This window comes from Oryctolagus cuniculus, chromosome X (assembly GCF_964237555.1).
Source record: "Oryctolagus cuniculus chromosome X, mOryCun1.1, whole genome shotgun sequence".
Lineage (NCBI taxonomy): Eukaryota > Metazoa > Chordata > Mammalia > Lagomorpha > Leporidae > Oryctolagus > Oryctolagus cuniculus.
The window spans coordinates 17,097,801-17,122,416 of NC_091453.1; the positions used below are offsets into that span (position 1 = coordinate 17,097,801).

General features: G+C 42.5%; 1 protein-coding gene across 2 annotated transcripts in view; it reads right to left on the reverse strand.

The window, feature by feature from the left end:
• The window catches only part of TASL (TLR adaptor interacting with endolysosomal SLC15A4), a 25,241-nt gene extending 15,840 nt beyond the window's left edge, over window positions 1–9,401 (reverse strand). The window contains exon 1 of one of the 2 annotated variants that reach the window (XM_002720005.5): window positions 9,200–9,401. The gene's annotated coding sequence lies outside the window, so the exon portion shown is untranslated. The remainder of the gene's footprint in view (window positions 1–9,199) is intronic. The other variant, XM_051827662.2, reaches the window with a different exon arrangement.
• Window positions 9,402–24,616: the final 15,215 nt, after the last annotated feature.

Sequence of the window (24,616 nt, forward strand, 5' to 3'; positions counted from 1 at the left end):
ATGGTGCAGGAACTGCACCAGGGATCAGTGTGGTCCTCAGTGTGAGCAGGTCCTGCAATGACCCAATCCAGGCAATCAGGGAGTAGTGCCTTTGACACCAGATACAGTGATTGTCCAGAGACCCAGCTACACCCTGTGGCTTATTGTACAATCACAGAGTTTCCACTGCCATCACATACAAGGTTTCCAAAGTCATGGGATGCAGAGGATCCATTCTGCCCCATGAGCCTGCCCCATCCATGAGAGAACAGAGACATTCCCAGAGCTAGCTGTCTGTGGGTGCTCTGCCTTGGAAGTTTGAGTCCCAGAGCCTGTGATATGTTGTGAGACTAGGGCCACCTCACAGTCTTGTGTGAGTGCCCACCCCCTTCTCAACCCTCCCAACCAGACTCACAGTCTAAGGGAAACACAGATTTTTCCCTCTGATAAAATTCCCTGTTGCATATGTGTAGCCTCTACTGGTGTCAGGGTGGAACCTTTCCCCCACGGGTTGCTGGGTGCCCTTGTCGGGGGATGGGGAGAAAGAAACGTGCTTTTCTTTCACTGGATTAGGTGGGTACCCTGCCCTGCCACTAGGACTCCAGACAGGAGTCAAAGTCAGTGTGGTCCACAAGGTACTCCCTCAGGGAATACTCCAGTGGCACAGGCTACCTCAGTCTGCTCTCACCTCATAGATCCTGGTTGTCTCCTTCAGCCTCTGGCTGCAGGATAAGGGTGAAATCTTAATCCAGTCATGGTATTTAGTGGTGGGGCCTTTAGTATCTAATTAAATTGGATTAGATTGTTGGGTCATGGCCTCAATTACTGCATCATGATGGTTTTCTAAGGAGAGATACAGACACATACACTACATCTTGCCATGTGACATTCTACCCCACTTCAGGACTCTGCCAGCAAGAATGCCATCAACAGAGCTCAACCAGTGGGGCTCTGATCTTCAACTGTGAACTTCCATAATCATTAGCCAAAATAAACCTCCTTCCTTCATAAGTAGCTTGCCTTGGATATTTTGCTATAGTAATGAAAAGCTAACACTCGCTAAGGAAAAATATTTATTGAGTGGGTAGTAAAGAGACCAGGGGTCTGGTTCTTACCTTGTCACTAGCTGTGGTTTTTGTTGAGCTAGTGCCAAGTCTATAAAACAGCTAACATTGATATAATACTCATCACAACCCAGACATTATTCAAAGGGCTTTCTTTGTTTAAGAGACAGAGATAGACAGAGCTCCTGTCCACTGGTTCATTTCCCAAATGCCCACAAAGGCTGGGATGGGCCAGGGCTGAAGCCTGGATTCAGGAACACAAAGTCTCCCATGTGAGTGGCAGCAACCCAATTATGTGAACCATCATCACTGCCTCCCAGAGTCTACATTAACAGGAAGCTATAGTCAGGAGATGGAAGCAGGTGACAAACACAGGTCCTCGGGTGTGGGATGTGGGTGTTCTAACTGCTAGGCTAAAAGCCCACTCCCTAAATGCTTTTTATGTGCTAAATCAATTGACCCCCTAAAAAACTCTAAAATGTAGTTACTATTTGAAGGAGTTAAGGATCAAATTGGCATTTTGATATTTCAAAGTAAAATCACTGGAGGAACTGTAACTTCACAAAGGACATTTTTTCTTGTCTTTTCCTACATACAGCAAGCCATAAAAATTCTTATGGAAGAGATACACTTCACATAGGAAGACCAGAAAATGGCCTTGATTACCAGACAGTGGTAATTAGGGCTGCAGTTAACCTGAATAAACAAACTCTGTGAAGCAATGCTTATCTTCCACTACCTTTTATATCCCCCACACATCCCCAGAGTTCACTACCCTAGTCTGGATATACATTTATCCTGTCACCCCTTCACAGATTTATTGTTCCTTGTCTAAGAAACATAAAAGCATCATGCTTTGATCATTTCTTTGGACATCATTCTCTTGTGAAAATCCCCATGTGCTTGTATACATAAAGTTAACAAAACATGTACACTTTTCTCTCATTTATCAGCTCTTGTATTAATTGGGTTCTAGATCCAGCCAAAGACCCACATAAGAAAGAAGAGTAGAGTGTATCTCTCCCCCTATGTATTATGCTCATTTTACAGCTGACAGATTGAGTAATGTGTCCAAAGTCACTAGGCATTCAGACACCAGAAGTTAGAAAATAGAGCCAGTGTTCACATCACTTAACCTCTCAGAGACTCGTATTCCCATCTCTAAATTGAGAATGTGGAATTAAATTATCTCTGGAGTACCTTCAAACTTTAATATTGCATGAGTTTATGAGGAAGATTAAGTGACCATTGATCAGAATCGAAATTAGTCCCTGAAAATTATCAGCAGAGGGCAGCAGAGAGCATGCTAAGGAGACTTTTGAAAGATTGTTTTAAATTGCTCAAAGTAATAGTGCATAAAATATTAAAAGTATACATGTTATCATATTTAATTCTCATAACAGCCATTTAATGCTCCACTAGGATAAAAATAGTTTTGCACATCACAATATCCAAAATTTTAAAATACAAAAATAGATATTTCATAAACAACAGTTTTCGATTGTCCAGTATATCTCTTCAAAGTTTTTTTTTTAATTTTTAATTTTTTAATTTTTAATTTTTAAATCATTTTACTCTGTATTAACTTGAGAGGTAGAGTTACAGACAGAGAGAGGGAGAGACAGAAAGGTCTTCCATCCACTGGTTCACTCCCCAAATGGCTGCAATGCTGGGCTGATCCGAAGCCAGGAGCTAGGAGCTTCTTCCAGGTCTCCCATGTGGGTTCAGGGGCCCAAGCACTTGGGCCATCCTCCACTGCCCTCCCAGGCCATAGCAGAGAACTGGATCGGAAAAGGACAGGCAGGGCATAAACCAACGCCCACACAGGATGCTGGTGCTGTAGGTGGAGGCCCAGCACACTATGACACAGCGCTGGCCTCTCAAACGTTTTATGAACAGTGTACTTCAAACAAATGTTAACATTTTTTAGACAATTTCATTGGAGACACTAGATCAACCCAGTGGATTTTTCAATGTTTCAAAAATTTTATCACTTGAATTTTTGTCCCTTATCTTAGAGAAATTCTCTGTCTCTCTCTCCGTGTGTGTGTGTGTGTGTGTGTATAAAGTATAAAAGAAAAAACACCCAAAGACATTTGCAGATGAGATGTTCTAGGTAAATTTAGCTCTCATTAATCATTACCAGACAGAGGAATACCAAAATTAGCCTTATGTGCAAATTCACAACTTAGAACTATGTGCTAAAGTACAGCACCTTGTTCAATCATTTACTTGGTCTTCAGAAGAAACTGCACCACAAATTCTTCCTTCTACATTAGTATTTCCAGTGCCTCAGAAAACTTGTAATATCTTTTCTATATAGGCACACTTTTAACGTTTATCCCGGCAACACAAGCATAAAGTCAAAAACAAAACCTAAAGGAGGAAGAACTTCATAAGAGGAAATAGTTTGAAAAAAGTAACCTAAGCATCAGCTATTTTTCTCTAGAATTGCCAGATAGTAAATATTTGAGGCTTTGCAGATCTAACGGACTCTGTTGCAACTCTGCCATTCTAGCATGAAAACAGCCACAGACAATATGTAAACGTATGATTTTGGCTGTGCTCCCAAAACACTTTATATACAAAATCAAGCAGAAGGTCATTTTGTTCCTGGGCCATGGCCTGCCTACCCTTGGCCAGTCAAAAAGATGATGGGGGAGGTGGGTAAGGTGTTGTGGCACAGCAGGTAAGCTGCCACTTCGGATGTCTCCATCCCATGTTGAAGTGCTTGGGATAAAGTCTGGTCCCTACTTTCCATCCAGCTTTCTGCTAATGAACACCGTGGTAGGCAGCAAATGATGGCTTAAGCACTGGACCCCTGCCACCCCTATGGGAGATCCAGATGGAGTCTCTGGCTCCTGATTTCAGCCTCGCCCACCCTTTGCTGTTCCAGGAATTTGATAATAGAAGCTTGTTCTCTCTCTCCCTCTCCTCCCCTCACCCTCCCTCTCCTCTCCCTTTCTCTTCTTCTCTTTTGTATCTCTCCCTTTCAAATAAAGATGCAACGGCAGCCACTTGGCATAGCCATTCAATCACTGGTTAAGATAACTGAGGCCCATATGGAGTACCTGGATTCAGTACACCAGACTCCTGCTCCTGACTCCAGCTTCCTGCTAGTGCATACCCTGAAAGGCAATTATAATTGCCCAAGTAGCTGGGTCCATGCCATCCACAAGGGAGACCTGGATTAAATTCCTAGGTGCTGGCTTTGGCCTGGCCCAGCTCTGGTTTTTGCAGAAATTTGGAGAGTAAACCAGCAGATGAGAGAATTTTCTCATTCTTTCTCTCAACCCCCACCCTTCAAACAAATTAAATAAATAAATAATCTTAAAATAAATTCCTTTTAAAAAAGAATATGTGATAAGTTGGATAGGGCACGACAATGATAGTAACTCTGTGTTGGGTGCTTTCCATACACTACTCCTAACTTTCCAACAACACTGGACGTTAGAAATTACCATGATCAGGGCCGGAGCTATGGCGTAGCGGGTGGAGCCGCCGCCTGCAGTGCTGGCATCCCTTATGGGTGCTGGTTTGAGTCCCGGTTGCTTCAGATCTCTGCTATGGCCTGGGAAGGCAGTACAAGATGGCCCAAATCCTTGGGCCTCTGCACCCGCATGGGAGGCCCGCAAGAAGCTCTTGGCTCCTGGTTTTGGATTGTTGCAGTTTCAGCCGTTGTGGCCAATTGGGAAGTGAACCAGTGGATGGAGGACCTCTCTCTCTCTCACTGACTCTCCTCTCTGTGTAACTCTGACTTTCAAATGAATAACTAGATCTCAAAAAAAAAAAAAGAAAAGAAATTACCATGATCCAGATCTCCAAATGAGAAAACAGGTTACCACCCTCCCAAGGTCATATAGCTGCTAAGTGCTAGAGGCAAAATTCTAGCCCAAATTTACAAACTCCAAAATGTGTGTTCTGCTCTTACAGGATATCATAAACCACATAGTTGAGAGCAGTTAATATCATGGAGTCATGATAACAAGCAATTAGCCCTTCTAGAAAAAGGGCATCAGCTCTGATGCCATTTCATAACAACAGCACTTGCCAAATGAAAGAAGGCAGCAAAATGAAGTACAGAATGAAAAAGTTCTAGGGGGACATCCAGTGCCCACCTCAGAGTAACTACACACATCTCAGTTGTGTGTCAGTGCTCATAAGTCTTTGAGGTACACAAATAATGTATCCTCCATTTTTAAAATTTAGTCATAAGAACATTTTCCTTAACTATTCCTACTGTTATAGACTGGCATCATCTTACCCTTAATTTTACAACCAAGTTCCACAGAGTAACAGAGTAATTTAATATTGCAGATGCCCTTTTTAAATACCAACCACTTTCCATCATCTCCAGGGATATTAGGCCCTCATGATATGTGCTATTTGTCTGCCTCGCTTGCCTCACTGTTGTCTTTTTCACATAAGAACCAGCTCCTTCCCATTCCCTCAAACCTTATGCCCACTGCAGAGATCTTTGCATTTTTTCCTTCTGTCCTGAGAGCCCTAGTTCCCTAGCCATCCTTTGGCCCACCATACATAACCCCCAAGTCTCATTTCCTGTTTTAACCTTTTGGATCCCTTAGCCACCCATTCAGAATTATTGTCCCTAAATTGGAAAGGAGTCTAGCTTCTTCTTTCCCCTATCCCAAAGTGTTCATCAGGATTGCATGCAACTTTAGTAAAACCCTGCTGCTACCTTAAAAGGTAAAATAAATTATTGGAGCAGTCTTTGAAGTGAAGGAGCAACTGGCAATAGCAAAGGAAAATAAGCATTGGCGCTTGGAGGAGAGAGGGGAATTTGGTGTGAGAAGGCAGCAGAACAGAGCCTGCCTCTTGAACATTTTAAGTGTGTGCAAAGAAAGCTATCTGGAGAGGCTGGATTGAAATGGGTACCAAGGAGACCTCCAGTATCCACACAGAAATGGAGGTATTGGAATGGAGCTGCCTCCCAGCATCACAGAATGCAAGCCTGAGGAGTTAAAGACATGAAAATGTTACCTGCTATTTCAATAGGAGATCTTAGGCCTAGCTAGCTAGGGTGCAGTTTGGCTCCCATTTGTCAGCATGTCTGCTTAAACCAATCCACCTCTTAACAGTTGAGAACTTGTATGTCTATACAGGAATATCTTGTTTTAGCAAATCATTTATCATATTGGATATTGAGGTTTTTCGTGCTTTTTCACTGTATATAATCATTGCATGTGCCTCCATGAATGTTTCCTTAGGTCACATTTGGAGCAGTGGACTTTCTAGATCAGAACTATTGCCAAATTGTCTTTTAAGCAGCTTGGGAAATTTATTCTATCACTAGCAATGTTTAAAATTAACTGCTTTCACTGACATTTTGAAACATATAACTATTTCTTACTTTTCTAATCAAAGGAGCAAACTTATGTTCACCTTAAATTGAAGGGTGAAACAAGCTGTCTTCTTAGATTACATGTAGGTCACATATCAAAGATAAAATTTTTAATACCCCCAAACCTCAAAATCCTGTATTTCATCTCTTCACTTCTCTATTTCCCCCTATAATATAAATTCTAGATCCTGTAATTCCAATCCAAATTTTTTTTATTGATTTGGAAGACTTGCATATAAATCACTGAAGAGTTATGATGGAAAATTTAAATACTGTTTTGTTCATCTAATTATAATGTAATCAAATCCATACTATATATTACAAAGCAAGTAATTTGGTATTATCTAATCTCTCAAATGTGAAGTGATTCCTAAGAAATTAGTTTCAGGCTAAGATAGTACAATAGTAAATCAAAATCCTCTGTCTTCCATATTAACATTACCAAGTAAATAAATAATTTTACATTTGTTCTGCATGAATTCTTATGACCAAAGGTAACAGCTACTTCCAAGGACTTTATCTGCTATGTGAGTTTCCGTATTTCAGAAGATGTAAATTTGGGGGCAGAAATATTTTGTAAATATATTTTGTCATACTTAGGTTTTTTTCTTCATATTCTTTCTTAGTGTCGCACAAATTGAAAAATTAAATATTATTATCACTTTTAATGCATTTTGACACAGATAGAGGGCTAAGAAAATAAGAAAACTGATCATAGGAGTGTCATATTGATGTTAAATTTCCTTGATGTTATAATTGTTAATAATTGTTACTTATGTTAATTATGCCTATTACCATTGACATTTGCTTAATTGTAGGGATGAAAACCAAATGTAATGCAAGATCCTCAATTACACACTAAATTTTAAAAACAAATAGCAAAAAGCTGGCTTTGTGGCACAGTGTCCCATATTGTGGCATCTGCTTCCCATATTGGAGTGCCAGTTCCAGTCCCAGCTGCTCTGCTTCCAATACAGCTTCCAAATAATGCACCTTGGGTCTTTGCCACCCAGATGAAAGACCAGGATAAAGTTCCCGGCTCCTGTCTTTGGCCTGGACTAGCCTGGGCTATGACAGGCATTTGGGGAGTATACCAGTAGATAGAAGACCTCTTTCTCTCTGTGTGTCTCTGTCTCTTTCCATCTGTCACTCTGCCTTTCAAATAAAGTAAATAAATAAATCTTTAAAAACTAAAAATGCTCTAAGGAACATGTGGACAACGGGTGAAATCTAAATGTGGGTCAATATTAGATAGTATTGTATAGATATTAAATTTCCATGATGCTATAATTATGTGGAAGACTGTCATTATTCTTTTTTTTTTGACAGGCAGAGTTAGACAGTGAGAGAGACAGAGAGAGAGTTATAGACAGTGAGAGAGAGAGACAAAGAGAAAGGTCTTCCTTCCGTAGGTTTACTCCCCTAATGGCCACCACGGCCGGCGCGTTGCGCTGATCCGAAGCCAGGAACCAGGTGCTTCCTCCCAGTCTCCCATGCGGGTGCAGGGACCCAAGCACTTGGGCCATCCTCCACTGCACTCCCGGGCCATAGCAGAGAGCTGGACTGGAAGAGGAGCAACCGGGACTAGTACCCGGTGCCCCAACCGGAACTAGAACTTGGGGTGCTGGCGCCACAGGTAGAGGATTTGCCAAGTGAGCTACGGCGCCAGCCCAACTGTCATTATTCTTAGGAGATTTAGGTATGTCACATAGGGTGACATGTGTTCTAAATATACTCTCAAATGGTTTGGAACTTTTCAAAATAAAAAGTTGAAGATAACTCTATCTAGTAGATGAAGGTACATTTATGTCATATAACATTTGTTAAGAACCTGGAGAGAAAATTTTATATATCTAAAGTACTTATTATGTATATGATTAGAAATACTCCCATAATCTGAGATAACTAAGTCAAACATCACTTTGCTCTGAGATAATAAAATCTGTGCACTTCTTTTACATGTCTCCAAACTTATCATCATGATACTCTTCACTTTTATGAAAAGCTTCTCAATCTCAGAAACAATCTTCTCACACTGTCCTAATGCAGGAAATGTTATAAAAATATTAATATTCCCATCAAACCAAGTCTGTTTTCAATTACACAAGAGAATGAATATTTGAGTGGGACTAAAGATAGTTCAAACAAAAGTCCACCCATGATTGCACTGTCTTTAATATCAAAAGGCAGCCTTTCCCCCACATCACCCAGATGAAAATTGGAAAAGCATCATCATGATAGATCTCATTCTTTGAGCATGTCCTGCTGCATAGAAAACACTATTGCTTACTCGCTGAATTGAATAATTGAGAGCCAAATCCAATTGGAATGTACTGTGATTGTGTTCATCTCTGGAACTACATCATTGTAACTGAAGTCAAGAGCGGTGTTTTGCCTGCAAAATTCTGCTTAAATTTGTACGCGTTCTTTTTAAACACAGAAGCTAAACCACTGTAACAATTAGCAAACAAGGCTGAATAAATGACACAACAAATATTTGATCGGATGAATGCAAAGCTTTAAGTAAAAATATATCTTTTAGAAATGTCCAAATGTAAACATGAAGAGATAAGAGAAGAAGGACTTCTTTGGCTTAATTTCTCTTTATTGTCCAACTCCATTGAATGCTTACTTAAACTCCTATTCTCCTTTGATTTGGTAACCTGGAAAAGCGTTGTAAGTGTTAGAAGACCATATCTGAGTTCTGGTGGTAAAGAGCAAAAAGAAAGTGTAAGAAGAGAAATGAGAGAAAATGGTAGCAACATTGTAAGGCCCTTTGCCTTTCTTTTCTTACCTTCACTAACCAGCTCCTTTAGTCCTGGAGAATCACAGCAATTAGCCAAAGAGAGGAAGAAGCCAGCCAGTGCTCTTTCAGCAATGTGCACAAGCCTTTCAATAAGATTAAGGGACTAAGCAGCTTGTAGCATTGCCATTCTTTTTATAACTGATTCCACGGAAAAAGAGTTGTTTTCGCTCAAGTCTGATTTGTGCTAAAGAAGCAATGGGAAGTCCCAGGAAATGGGGAGGCAATAACTGACAAACCCACATCGAGCCACAGAATGGTGTTTCTTCCCCTTTTTTGAAAAATGAAACCTATCTAGTGAAACTGCCTTGTTAAAATAGTTTGTTGCTGCACATTATGTAAGAATACTATCAACATAATAACATTTTCTTCATATAACAATAAATTCTCTGGGAACCTGCCTCCCAAAAGAGAGGTACAGTCAGATATGACTTTAGAATATTGTTTCATCACTGATGGAAGACCTCTCTCTTTCTCTCTGTCTCTCTCTCCCCTCCCTCTCCCTCTCTCTGTACCTCTGACTTCCAAATAAATAAATCAGTCTTTTTAAAAATGAAAATGAAAATTTTCTCTCTCCAGTTACCGAAACTCAAAATTTTGATAATATGCTGTATGGATAGGTGTTGAAGAAACAGGCATTCTCATACACTGTTGATGACATTATGAACATTTTTAGAGAGCAATTTCCCAGTGTCTATCAGAATTTTAAATATCCATATTCTTGACCCAGTAATCCAATTTCTTTGAATTTATCTAAGCAGTGTATTTTACTTGTACACAAAGATATAAGTGAAAAGATTTTTGTTGCAAAATTGTTTGAGAAAGTAAAGGACTAGATAGATAATATTAGTAAATAGGATATTAGCTAAATAAATGTGTATTCGTACTCTACAATACCGTGTATGCAGTTGTTAGAGTAAGATGGCTTCGTGTCTAATAGGAAAAGATATCTAAGATAAATTATTTAGCAAGAATTTATGTTCCAATTTGTATTTTTTAGGAACATATAAACACACACTTGTATACAAATGAGGGATTTCAAGAAGGTTATGAAAAATTCACGTTACCTTTTTAAATTTTGGAGGGAGAGGAGAGAGAGAGAGTACGAGAGTGAAAGCGCTCCCGCCTGCTGGTTCACCTAATTGCCACAACAGCTGCAGCTGGGCCAGAAGTAAAGCTGGGAGCCAGGAACTCCATCCAGGTGTCCCACGTGGGTGGCAAGAACCCAATCACTTGAGCTATCACTGGTGCCTCCCAGGGTTTACATTAGCAGAAAACTGATGTCAGAAGCAAAGCCAGGCATAGAACTTAGACACTTCCATGTGGGGCAGAGGTGCCTTAATCTACATATTAATCAATAGACCAAATGCCCATTCCTTCACATTATCTTTTTTTAAAAGATGTATTTATTTATTTGAAAGGCAGAATTACAGAGAGGCAGAGGGAGAGAGAGAGGTCTTTCACCTGCTGTTTCACTCCCCAGATGGCTGCAATGGCCAGAGCTGCGCTGATCTGAAGCCAGGAGCCAGGAGCCTCCTCCAGGTCTCCCATGTGTATGCAGAGGCCCAAGGACTTGGGCCATCTTCCAGTGCTTTCCCAGGCCATAGCAGAGAACTGCATTGGAAGTGGAGCAGCTGGGTCTCAAACCAATGCCCATATGGGATGCAGGCACTGCACGTGGTGGCTTCACCCACTAGGCCGCAGCGCCGGCCCCCACGTTATCTTTTAATTCAGTTTTTCCACAAACTTTTTGAAGCTCCCTTGTATTTATATGCTTGCTTACATAATAGAATCATTTTTTTTTCTATGCAGATGCACAAGAAATCAGAACAAAAGTAATTGCCTTTCAAGAGTGACACTTGGAGGGCAGCTCGGCATTGTGGCTCAGTGGGTTAAGCCACTGCCTGCAACACTAATATCCCTTATTAGAGCACCAGTTTAAGTCCCAGCTGCTCTAATTCTGATCCAGTTCCCTGCTGATGTGTCTGGGAAGGCAGCAGATGATGGCCTAAGTTTTTGGGTCCCTGCCACCCATGTGGGAGACTTGGATGGAGTTCCAGGCTCCTGGCTTCCACCTGGCCCAGCCCTGGCCATTGCAGCCATATAGGGAATGAACCAGTGGATGGAAGATCTGTGTGAATGTGTTTGTGTATGTGTGTGTGTGTGTGTGTTCTTCTGTCACTCTGCCTGTCAACTAAATAAAATAAATCTTTCTTAGAAAAAAAGTGAGTCTTGGGACAGGTCTTTGGTGCAGCAGTTAAGGTATTTACATCTCATGTCAGAATACCAGGGTTTGAATCATAGCTCCACTTCCAATTCCAGTTTCCTGCTAGTGTGCATACTGGGAAATAGTGGTTGTGGCTCAAGTGGTTGGGTCCCTGCTACCCACATGGGAGACCCAAAATGAGTTCCAAGCTCCTAACTTCAGTCTGTCTTGGCCCCAACTGTTGTGGGCATTTGGAGAATAAACCAGCAGATGAAAGATCTCTATCTATCTTCCTATGTGAGTATGTATAAATTTCTACTATGACTATGTATTACTTTTTCATTTTAAAAACTATTATTTTAAAGTTGTATTTAATTTTACTTTACAATTCAAATTTATTATGATTTATGTCTTTTTCTGGAAAACAGACCCAAAACAAAAAAATTAAGATTGAAAATAATTTTCTTGGTTAACCCTGACTACTCGAAGTTAACCAACAAATAATAACTCTGCCCAAATGATAACGACTTCATTGTCTTTTTCTGCCTATCTCCAACCAAAGCTAAGTTCCAAATCCTTAATAATTGACATTTTTCACTTGTGAGTTTGATTGCTTTTGTTTACCTTTGCTCAATGACTTACATATGAAAAAGTCCTGTTTAAAAGTATACAGGGATTTCTTTTAAAAGCCCTGTATAAAAGTATATTGGGATTTTTATTTCTGCTAGCAGAAACTTTCATAACTTTCTGCATTACTTCATAGAACATTACTTAGATAAAGTTGAAAAGGCAGGATCCCACATATGAGCCTTACTAAGGACAGGTTCCCAACCAGTCCCAAATACGACTTGACTTGCTGCCATAAACCATGCAGACTGTTGTCCCAGAAGCAGGTTCAGTTACAGTGTGACCCTAGAGTGGATACCCTAGTATGGGTCTGTTCTACCTCCAGAAACACTGTCTGATGGACTCCCTAACAACTTACCTGGAAGTGCCATGAAGTGACCACTGTGAACTGATTCTATCTGCTCCAGGTTGATTTAAGTCACATTCATTGTTCTATTTAAATAAAATATGCAGACTATTGATTATACCCACTCTTTATTTTGTCTCTAAATTACTTCCTTTGTGGAACAGATCATCCTTTCTAGTTCTTTATTGATGCAACTCCTGCTTTAGGAAAGTCTCCTCCCTACCATCCACTAAAAGCATTTTCCCATTTCCCTACTCTTGCCTTTCTGATCCCTTTAACTGGTTGCTTAAACTGAACTTCTTGGTATCATTTAAGACCTTATCTTGGGCCGGCACCGCGGCTCAATAGGCTAATCCTCCACCTGCGGCACCAGCACACCGGTTTCTAGTCCTGGTCAGGGCGCCGGATTCTGTCCCGGTTGCCCCTCTTCCAGGTCAGCTCTCTGCTGTGGCCCGGGAGTGCAGTGGAGGATGGCCCAAGTCCTTGGGCCCTGCACCCCATGGGAGACCAGGAGAAGCACCTGGCTCCTGACTTCGGATGGCAAAAGGAAGACCTTTCTCTCTGTCTCTCTCATTGTCCACTCTGCCTGTCAAAAAAAATTAAAAAAAAAAAGACTTTATCTTGGTGAACTCATCAGTTGTCACACGTTCCATTATCTTCTTTGGGTGATCTGTGCATAACTATCTCCAGTCCATATGTTTCTCTCTTAGGGTCACCACAGTTCTATTTATGAGCAGTTGTTTCACACAGATAAGGCCAAATCGTTGATCTTCTGGCTCCCAAATTCACATCCTCACGTATTTTTGTGGCATTACTTGAGCTCAGTACCTTGAAGTCCTCTTTAATCTCACCTTCTCCATGATCTCAACGGACATCTATGCACCAGTGCCTGCCAAGTCACTACAGTGGACCATAGTCATGTATAACTGATTTTGATTTGTGCATCTAAGAAAAGTTAACAAGGGGCCGGCGCTGTGGCACAGCGGGTTAACGCCTTGGCCTGAAGCACCAGCATCCCACATGGGTGCCGGTTCGAGACCCAGCTGCTCCACTTCCAATCCAGCTCTCTGCTGTGGCCTGGGAAAGCAGTAGAAGATGGCCTAGGTCCTTGGGCCTCTGCAACCATGTGGGAGACCCAGAGGAGGTTCCTGGCTCCTGGCTTCATATCAGCACAGCTCCGGCCGTTGCAGCCATCTGGGGAGTGAACCATCGGATGGAAGACCTCTCTCTCTCTACCTCTCCTCTCTCTGTGTAACTCTGACCTTCAAATAAATAAATCCTTTGGAAAAAAAAAGTTAACAAAACAAAAATATATATCAATATGACAATAAATAAATACGTTCTTCACAGTTTATCTTATCACTATTTTCAGCCCACACAATTACAGTGTTATATATAAGATTTTAATGCACTTCTATATAAGATTAATTTTAATTGACATTCTATAAAAATTAACATGAACATATTAAAATTTAGGAACATATTACATACCCCATGGAGTAAAATTAATATGGCATTTAAAAATTCTTAGTTATACTTCAGCAGGTTTAATTTATACCAAAGAAATCCATAAGGTAAGCTCCAGGGCAGTATTGCTTATCTTGAGGATGGGATGACAGATTATAATTGCTTTATTAAGTACAATATTCTAAATTTCTATGAAGCTTTAATGGCCTGTTGTGCACTAGAGATTTTGTTATTTAGGATATAATTGACTGTAATATATACTGTTTGCTCTTGAACAACTTCCATTTTCCACCTCAGAGAGATTTTCATTTCAGCATCCAAAAATATGATTACTGCATTTGTAAAGTTTCTGAAGCATTTTGAAATTCTTTCAGTTGAAAAATGATTTTAAAATGAAATATAATACAAATTAAGGGGGCAAATTGAATTGAATTGAATTGAATCCCATATGTTTCATTTTAAGGTCATATGCAGGTGTAAAATTGCTCCTCCTTGTTGACCATTGCCCTTTGGATGGCATTAATAAGAGATAGCAAAGAAAAAGTACCTGAATACTTAAGAAACTAGCCATTTAATTATATATTTTCATTTCTGCTTCCTAATTGCCATCCTTTGCTTTTACTTCATACTGTCTATCTTAATGATCTTACAAAATTCCCTAACACCTAAACTCAGATTTCTATAACTCACTCTAATATTACCCTTGAAAACACTCAGAGTTTTTCTGCAAGTGCTTATTTCTTTCAGGCCCATTTTGACAAATGTATGCTTACTTTCTTAGTTTTCATATTTTCCTCTCTTCTTATCTCTCCCCCAGTCTGATTTTCAGGTCTTCAGACATAGAGCCAAGTCCTACTAAAGCCAAGATAATGCTTTACTTGTTCTACTGTAAATTAATCTTGAAGTGAAAAATCTTGTTCTGTTCTGTAGTTGAACAACTGAGGGTTTCCACTTTACTGATGTTGTTTATTTACTTATTCTTGTAAGCTCACATCAGTGAGCATTTGCTTTGGCCTGGTAATAATTTACTTCCATTAAGACCAGATAGCAAGGGGCCAGCGCTGTGGAGTAGTAGGTTAAGCCACCATCTGCAGTGTCAGCATCCCCTATGGGCTCCAGTTTGAGTCCCGGCTGCTCCACTTCCAATCCAGCTCCCTGCTAATTGGCCCGGGAAAGCAGCAGAAGATGGCCCAAGTCCTTGGGTCCCTGCACCCATGTAGGAGACCTGGAGAAAGCTCCAGGCTCCTGGCTTCAGCCTGGCCCAGCCATTGTGATCCTTTGGGGAGTGAACTAGTGGATGGCGGTTACCTCTGTCTCTCCTTTCTCTCTAATTCTACCTTTCAATTAAATAAGTAAATATTTTTAAAAAGGCCAGATGGTGAAAATTTCACCCAAATATGTAGAATATCTCATATTTCCTACATTGATTGTACCCAAGACACTGATAGACCCAAGTCTATCATTATCTTTTCTTTTGTGTGACTTTCAAGATTTTGAAAGAAGGAAGCAAAAAGCAACGTTGAATCTTTTGGTATCCTTCTTGTTGGTACTTCTGAAAGGGACTGGTTCAAATTGTATTTTGAGATAAGATAGGCATTCCAGTCTTCTTAGCATCCTTGTCTCTGCATTTTTAGATAATCTGAACTACAATACAAAGAATGAGCATAGTAATCTTCAAAGTCAAAGGTTATGATAGTGAGCTCCCAAGGTGTCTCTCTCTTCCAACCTGACTGTTTTAGGACAGTGGCCCTGGATAGCAAAGATTTCAGACAGTTTAAAGAATGCTATATATCCAAGTTTCTGGTGAAAATTTTAGTTTCTGTCATCAAGTAGTTGTTAGAAGTTCAAAGGTTCCTTTGTGAGAGCTGACTGATCAGTTCTTAGACCTTAGCTGAGAGGCAAAAGGGCTTAGAAAAACGATCTGTATAATCTTTGTTAGTTCTAATCCCACCAATTTGTGCAATTTGGGTACATTTCTTAAGGAAAACACTCAAACCAAGCATGAGTATACCCTAGGGGAAGGTTCCAGATTTGTACAAACTGCCATTCTCTTTGGAATGCTTCTTCTTGTTTTTTTTTTTCTTAGATTCTATTTTTATCATGCCATTGCATGGGCTCATGCTAATAAAGGCAGCTAGGGACACATAAAGGAGAAACTGGAACTTCAGTCTAAATAACATTATTTCACAAAGCAATGGAGAAGTGAAAATAGCACTGTAGAGCTCTTGAGTCTCTGGATTTCCTCCCTTTGTGGAGAGACTTCTAGGGTAGAAATTTTCCTTCTCTGTCACCAGTTGGCCACATCAGACCCTCTAATGCAGTTCTGTCCCTCTCTGAGTAAAATTCAAACAAATGTATATATTATAGAATCAAGAGCTAGCCATGTTTTAACAACTCTTAGCTATTAATAAGGTCTATAACTATAACAATGAAACAATTTCTTTTCTTTGCAATGTTTTACCTTGTTCTTCAACTCCTAGAGATAAGAAGGATAGCTATATGGAATGATGTTTATGCTAATTTGCTTGACTATAGCAATCACTTCACTATGTATGTATGTATATATATATATATATATATATATATATCTCAAGATACTTATATCAGAACATCATGGTGGGGAGGTTGGAGTTTAGCCTAGCAGTTAAGATGTCCACATCCCACACCGGAGTACCTGGGTTCAATCCCTGGTGCTAGATCCTAACTCTAGCTTCCCACCAAAGTGGAGTCTGGGAGGCTGCAATAGTGGCTCAAGAAATTCGGTTCCTGAGACCCATGTGGGAGACCCAGCTTTAGGCATTTGGGGAGTGAACCAGGGAATGGGAGTGCTCTTATGCTCTCTCATTCTCTGTCTCTGAGATCAAATTGCTGCTAAAAAGCTGCTAGGCATTCCAGAGAAACACCTATGGAAACTTATCTGAGGAGTGGTCAACATTCTACTCATCTTATGGATCAGGTCAATTTGTCTCAGGTGATATGCACAAAGGTTCTATTTTGTCCTAGCCGTCTGGACAGTCTTGAGCAATCCATTGTTCTGTGTCTGTCTCTGAAGATGTTTTTAGTCAGTCATAAGAAATTTGCCACACACCCTTACATAAAGCCCACCTTTAGGTGAGGTCAAGCCAATGTATGCTCACTATGTAAGCACTATTCTCTATTATATACCAGGTCTTTTAAGGAGCATTTGGAGAAATAAACAAGGAAGAATTTCTGCTGTTCAGAATGAACACTACAATGGTAGAAATTGGACAAACACATAAAGAAATAAATTACAGCTTTTGAAAGTACTGTGCAAGTATCAAAGAAGTATACACTAGTGAGCTAAATAGTAGTAAAATAGGGAAGGATAAAATGAGCCATATATTTTTGTAAAAAATACTTTGGATTAATTCATTACTCTCTGTTGTGTTAACTTACAAAAATATTTCCAGGGAGCAGGGTTGTGGCACAGCCAGCACCCCATATCTAAGTGCCAGTTCAAGCCCTAGCTACTCTGCTTCTGATTCAGCTCCCTGCTAATGCTCCTGGGAAAGCAGTGGAGGATGGTGTAAGTACTTGGGTACCCTGCCACCCATGTGAGAGACCTGGACAGAGTTCTGAGCTCCTGGCTTCAGCCTGGCCAGCCCCAGGTGTTGCAGCCCTTGAAATAGAGAACCAGCTTTTGGGAGATATGTCTCTCTCTCTCTCTCTCTCATTCAGACTTACAAATAAATAATTTAAATATTTCTGATAGAATTTAAAAACTAGCACTGACATACTTAAGAGATAAGCCTATTTTAAGAGTTTAGAAAACTGTTCTTGGAGAGGTGGAAGAACTGAGGACACCTTCAAAGAAAGCACAGGTTTGGATTATGAGTGAAGGAAGGTAAAGGTGTGAACAAAGATGTCTGAGCAATGGGATTTAGTGGAGACTGAATGGAGCCATCTGACTAAAACAGAGAATTCTATCATTTGGAGAGTGTATCATTTACCAAGTGTTGCAAAGCAAATCATTCCATGCCTCTGTGGTTTTGAATAATAATTTTTTGTTTTGTTCACAGTTCTATAGGAAGCTTCTTTAGCTCTTGGCCAGGCTGGGCTGATTTTACCTGGCACCGCTCGTGTGTCTGTGGTCAGTGGGAGAGTCAGATGAGGGCTGACTGGCCCAAGGAGGCCTCATTCCCAGATCTAGAGGTTGGCTGCAGCTATGATAGAGAATGGGCAACCTGTCCAGCAGTCTGTTCAACTGACAAGAGCACCAAGGAAGTCTCTGCCTCATAGGAACTATTCTGAGAATTGGGGTTGGGGGAAAAAGAGGGTCTCGAAGTTCCCTTCAAGATCTACTTGTATGATCAGGTAATTCAAAATTCACATGTGTTATTTAAAAATAATTTCTATTAATTACCTCTTTATGGTTTAAAAGACATATAATAGTACAGAGCAATGAATAAGTCTCTTCATCTGACCACCTGCTTGCCACTCTCCAGGAAAATAAATAAATAAATACATAAATAAATAAATACATTATTTTTTATTTTATGATGATCTTTTCTCACAGGCTTACGGTTTTCTAACAGAATTTTTACAGATTTTCAGTGTGAACCTTGTTGAATACAAGTTACAGTAAAGAAATGTCTTGAGTACTCAGAATTAATTTTTTGTGCCTTATTAACTTTGAGACCTAGACTTGGTCATTACTGTGTTCAATTCAGAAAATACTTATTAAGCATTTATTAAGATCCAGCATTAGGCAGTCAGCACACAAAAACTTTGAAGGCTCAATTCCTGCTTCCAAAGGGCTCAGAGATGAGTGACTTCTGTATCTCTCTGATCAGGAAAAAATGACTATGGTACTGCAGACAGGAAATTATTGTTTAATACTGACAGTGCCTTCTTCCTGTTTTATCAGAAGAGAAAAAGCCGGAATTTGAGGCTTGTATTCTCTTCAGGGAGGTTTCACTTCTTCACTGTAATTCCCATAAACTACTTTGTACTGTGCATTCTAAGGTTGTCTATTTGAACCCCTCCTCGAATCTGTTTGCTTCTGACAATTCATAAGGAAATCATATTGTTATTTACTATACTTTTATCCTAAGCATAAATGATCAAATCAAGAAAAACTAGTTCTCACTGGTTCTCTGACATAGGTCTGGCCCTTTGAATGTTTGAGCTGAGGAGTCAGCTGGCTATGCAGAATTCATTCATCCAAGACAAATTTATTAAATGCCTCTCACAAAACTATGAAACTTGATTACCCTAGGACCAGAGTCCCTCCACACAACAATGCTACCTTGCCAAGCAATTAACTATCTTTATGCTTTTAAAAATTTTTAAATCATTTCTGCAGCAAAATCTCACATTAAAATACAGCTGCCCCTGCAGACTGAACACAGTGACCTGAATAAGAGAGTATAGGACCTGAGTGCTGATGGCCAGGGCCCCCTCACCAAAAACGGTTCTGAACAGAGGCCAGAGGCTGCCACCATCTCCAAGGAGCAGGGTGGCAAGGGGCCCAGCGCCCAAGGACCACAGAAGCTCCTTGCTGCGCAGGAGCACTGAGCACAGAAGCATCAGGCCAATCAGTGCCCCAGGAGCTCACCTCTGCCACCTCTGGTGCGTGGCGCATGCGGGGAAGGAAGCAGGCAGCCCAGCCAGGTCTGGCCCATCCAAGGTTCCCATGCTAAGCAGTCCAGTGCTGAAAGCAAGGTGTTCTGACCTGGCTGGCACCTGATGCTCTGCATTTTTGGATTTTGTGGGTCGATTTTACATGCATGTGGCATGTGTGCAAAGACTCACACATGTATGTCTGTAAGTGTACCGTGGGCTTGCATTCAGGGTGACCTTGTGGACAGATAAAGCCAGCGACTCTCTTGTGAGCTGAAGAGTCCTACAGAGGAGGTGTCATCTGCAACTGCCATCACAGTGATCTGGCAGGACAAATACCTTGGGCATTCCCCTGCCTGATTTGAGCCTCAGACATTTCCCAGCCCTTCAGAGCTTGTGACAAGTGACACATACCCAGCCCTTGACTGCACTTCTGTTGTGAGCAGGGCTTGTGCAGCCAGGATCCTCTAGCTCCCCCAGAGGCTACATTGCTTCTCTTGACCTGGAAAAGGTATCCCCACGGCATAGCCTTGGGAGGGCACTCAGAGCTGGTGATCAAGTTGCTTTCCTGCCTCAGAGAAGAGACAAGAATGTTTCTGGTGGGATGGTGTGCTCACTGGTTGAGAGCCCCTCAGTCACCACTTCCCCGGCCCTCTGGTGGTGCCAGGACCAGGCCACTGATACATCTCAGTAGCCTTACTATTCACGGGTGCCTCTCTAACCTACACAAATGATTGACAAGAGATTATCTGAAGGATTCGTTCTCAAAATGTTTCATTTTGTTGCACATGAAGGTTTGTACTGAGGAAGGAAGAGGGGTGCTGTAGCAGTAGTTCCTAGGTGCCTGGCCTCCAGTGTCCGCCCCCCTCACCCTGCTGACCCTCCACCTGGCTGCTTTGTCATGTTTGTGCTGAGGTTCCTTTTTGGTGAGATGAGATTGTCTATTCAGAGAGAGAAGAGGCTGATGGCTTTGCCACCAGTTTGCCAGCGGACTTCGATCCTGGGAGGCCACCACTGATTCCTGTCACCGTCATCCCCATGCAGTAGTTGCTGGTCCCCAGGGCCAGCTGATCCTTTGCTTTTTCTGTCTATTTCTGCTTCCTGCCTTCCACTCCACCCAGCTGTGCAATGCTTGAGGTTTCCTCGGGTCCATTTTCTGACATCTCTGCCCAAGAAATAACCCTCCTTGGGATTCCTATTCTTTCCATGGGGGAGCTCCCTGCTTTTGTCTGACAAGTTAGGAATGAGACTCAGGAACTGACTCAGCTGCAAAACTCCACACAGTGACTGCGGACAGTGCATTGGTCCTCCGGGTAAACTCTGCTGTGTACTGCATGTTGCTGCTCTGTGGGCTGCAGACTTAGCAGGGCATTGGCCAGTAGTACAGAGCAGCATGCTGGGACAACAAAATGAGTGTTGGATCAGGAAGGTGAGCTGGACTAGAGGTACAGCACCACACCTCTAGCTGGGCTCAGGGAGCCCTAGCCTCAGGTGTGTAAGATGGTTGGGGTTTGCCTCTTGTCATATTTCTTTGAAGTTAGTTCATTGCCCTGCTGTCCCTTCATCTTCCACAATTAGTCCACTCTTAGTCCTTAAATTTTTAAAATGGGCATTCTCTTAATTCTATGTTTTTAAAAGATTTATTTGATTTATTTGAAAGGCAGAGATACAGAGAGAGAAGGAGAAAGAGAGAGAGACGTGGGTGCAGGGGCCCAGGCACTTGGACCATCTTCCACTGCTTTCCCAGGCACATTAGCAGGGAGCTAGATTGGAAGTGGAACAGCTGAGACACAAACTGGTGCCCACATGTGATGCCAGCACTGCAGGTGGAGGCGTAACCTTCTACATCACAGCCCCGGTCCCCCTTAACTTATATTTAAATCCCTCAGATAAAGGAGTTCATGAGACCCTTAAGTACTCCCAAACTGTGACTTTGGCCAGAGGTAGCAGATGAATGGCACACCATTGTTCCTCCTGCCCCTTTGGCAGAGCGTTTCCTGCTAATCCCTGGCGTATCTTTATTTCACCTCAAAATACCCCAGCTGCAGTGCAAGCAGGGGGACTTATGTGTCATCCTTGGCTGAGATGACCGCTCTCCTATGAGTGTTGCCTGAGGTCTTTTTCTTCTCTTTGGAATCTCTTTGAGATAGTCGCTGCCTCTTCCTGCTCAGTGAGGCATTGTTCCTCCCCTAGTCCCTGTGCCAGACTGAGATACAAGAACTGCCAACCACAGAAGGTTTGGCTAGGCTACAGGGGTGCAGAGAGGAGACAGAGGTGACTATACCCTTGATGAAAGTGGAGAGGCCTATGGTAGCCTCCATAATTGCTTGCGTCACTTCAGCTACCTCGTGTAGCCCAAGGTGGCTAGGGCTGTTGGATTCCAGACCAGCTGGTTAGGAAGCTACAGGGGGGCAGGTGGCCCTAGCGAGGCTTCCCAGCACAGGATTGTGGGTCCCAGGCAGGGAAGAGCCTTTGCTCTCGGCTCCATCCGTTTGTAGGCATCCAGGCCAGTCTGTAGTTGGGAATCCCTTTCTTTCTCTTCCTCTCCATTGACCAAATCCTATCCATCACTACAGCTGTCCTGCTTGCTCTGCTTTCCAAAGTGAGCCCAGGTACCTAGGTGCTGCCCATATTGGCCTGGAACCTGGACCAGAGGCAAGGGAAGATAGCCTGTCTGTCGCTGAGTGACAGCCAGTGCCTTCCACGCCTGGCAGGTCCCATGCATGCAACCTCCGTTCTAGGACCTAGAATTGTGTTGGTTTCTTAGGTTGTAAGCTTTCCCTCCAGGGGGCCACAGCAGATGAGGCTGTGGCTCTGCCAGCAGCAACTTGTGTTCCAGACCTTGTCCAGCTGAGTGCTTCATGTACACCGGACTCGGGGATGTCAGCCACACTTTTATTTGTTATTTGTTTTCCATGAGGTTTTTGGACCACGGGCTTAGCTCAGGCACTTTCTATAAGAGCATGTTGTTTTTGTAAAGATGCTTATTTAACCTGCCCCCACCCCCATCTCCACCAGATGGCCCCTGCAGGTTGACAAAGAGGCCAGTGGAGTGGCCCCAGTGTCTGTAGGGGAGAGCCAGGGTCTGCTGAGCTGATTCTCCAGCTGCTGCTCTGTGGGGAGCAACTCGGACTAGACTAAGTTACTGGAATTAAGACTTATTCTATGCATCTGCTCTCCCACAATATGGCGCTGGGAGAGGAGAAAACAGCTTCTATACAGCTGCCTCCAGTTCAACCAATAAACAGCAGGACCTGCTCCTGATTGGAGGACAGCAGCGTACTCGGCGTGTGGGCAGCCGAGTTGGGATTGGTGGAAGAGGACTATAAAGGAGGAGAGAGACAACATGCACCAGGAACATCCGGATAACATCTGAGCAGCCCCCGAGAGAGCCGGCCGGCGGTGTGCCGCTCCCCCGCGGAAGTGGGGAAAGTGGCAGGGGGAACCGCCCTTCCACGGAGGTGGAAGGGACGGTAGCCAACCCGGGAAGAACCAGCAGCAAACCCGGGGAGGGCCGAGCAGACAAAAGAACAGCGCAGGGTCCTGTGTCGTTCCTCCACGAAGACGGGGAGCGACATAATGGTGCCGTGACTCGGATATGAAGCCTAGGCAGGGTTTAGTGTCGTTCCTCCACGAAGACGGGGAGCGACACTGCTCCAGCCCTCCTGCCTTGCACTGCACAGAGGTGGCCACCCCAAGGACAGCCAGAAAACTGCCTGGGGAAGGAGGCTTCCTTATGGCCCATCCTGACCACCCAGATTGTTTCAAGTTGTGCTGACAGGTGTTTTTGGTCTCCTTTTGGTATTTATAACAGCTAGGAACTCGATTTTGATGGATTATACATATATGGCTGCCCAAGGGCAGGCATCATGATGCAACAGGGTAAACCACTGCTTGGGATGTCTACATTTCATATCTGAGTGCCCAGTTCAAGTCCTGATGACTACTCTTATAATCCAGCTTCCTGCTAATGGGCCTGAGAGTCAATGAATGATTGCCCAAGTACTTGGGCCCCTGCCTTCCACATGGAAGACCAGGATGGAATTCCAGCCTCCTGGTATCAGCTTGGCCCAGCCCCAGCTTTTGAAGGCATTTAAGGAGTGAACCAGCAGATGGAAGATATTCTCTCTCTCTCTCTCTCTCTCTCTCTCTCTCCTCTCTCTCCTCCTTCTCTCTGTTACTCTTTCAAGTAAATAAATAAATAAATAAATCTTTACTTTAAACTGTGAAAAGCTGCCAGGGAAAGTTTGGGATTTTTTTAAGATTTATTTATTTGAAAGGCAGAGAGAGAGGGAAAGACAAAGAAATCTTTCATCCACTGGTTCATTCCCCAAATGGCTGCAATGGCCAGGGCTGGGCCATGCCCACGCCAGGAAGAAGAAACTCAATCCAAGTCTCCCATTTGGTGTCAGGGACCCAAATACTTGAGCCACCTTCTACTGCCTTTCCAGCACATTAGCAAGGAGCTGGATCAGAAGCAGAACAGCTGGGACTCAAACCAGCACTCCAACATGGGATGCTGGCATTGCAGTTAGCAGCTTAACCCACTGTGCCACAATGCCAACTCTCCAGCAAAAGTTTTAAGGTGTATGGTACTCCAATCTTGTTTGGATTGCCTTTAGCTGAGTAACTGACACTTTAGCTAGCCTGCCATCAAGATTGAGGATAATGCAGTGTTTTCCAAAGTTGTCCCATTTTAGGAGTCACCTAGGATACTTAGTAAGCATGAAGATTTTCTAAGCTCTTCCCCTATAGGGTTGGTTCATTAGATATGGACCAGGGGCTGTGGAGAGTTGCCCCAGGGCACTGGAAAAGTCCCAAAGCTAAGAGCAGTGCAGACTTCTCAGCTTTGTCCAGAAATGCAAATCATCTACTTCAGAAAACCTGCTGGATCATAGGAGAAACTCATGCTAACTAAGAAGGTACTGAATTTACAGGTATGCTTCTTCAAATTGTAGCCTGTGTTGCAGCAGTAATCAGCTTCTAGCTGCCCTGCTTGCCTGCTGCTCTTTTGCAGTATGTTCAATAAATGTGTGTTCACTCTGTCTGACGGTGAATTCTTTCATCATCCACCACCCTAGCCTCAACTGGTCACTTCCCTCAACAAGGACTACATTTAAACATTATCTCTGATGGTTCTTACAATTGAACAAGTTTGGAAAATGCTACCTTAGCACAA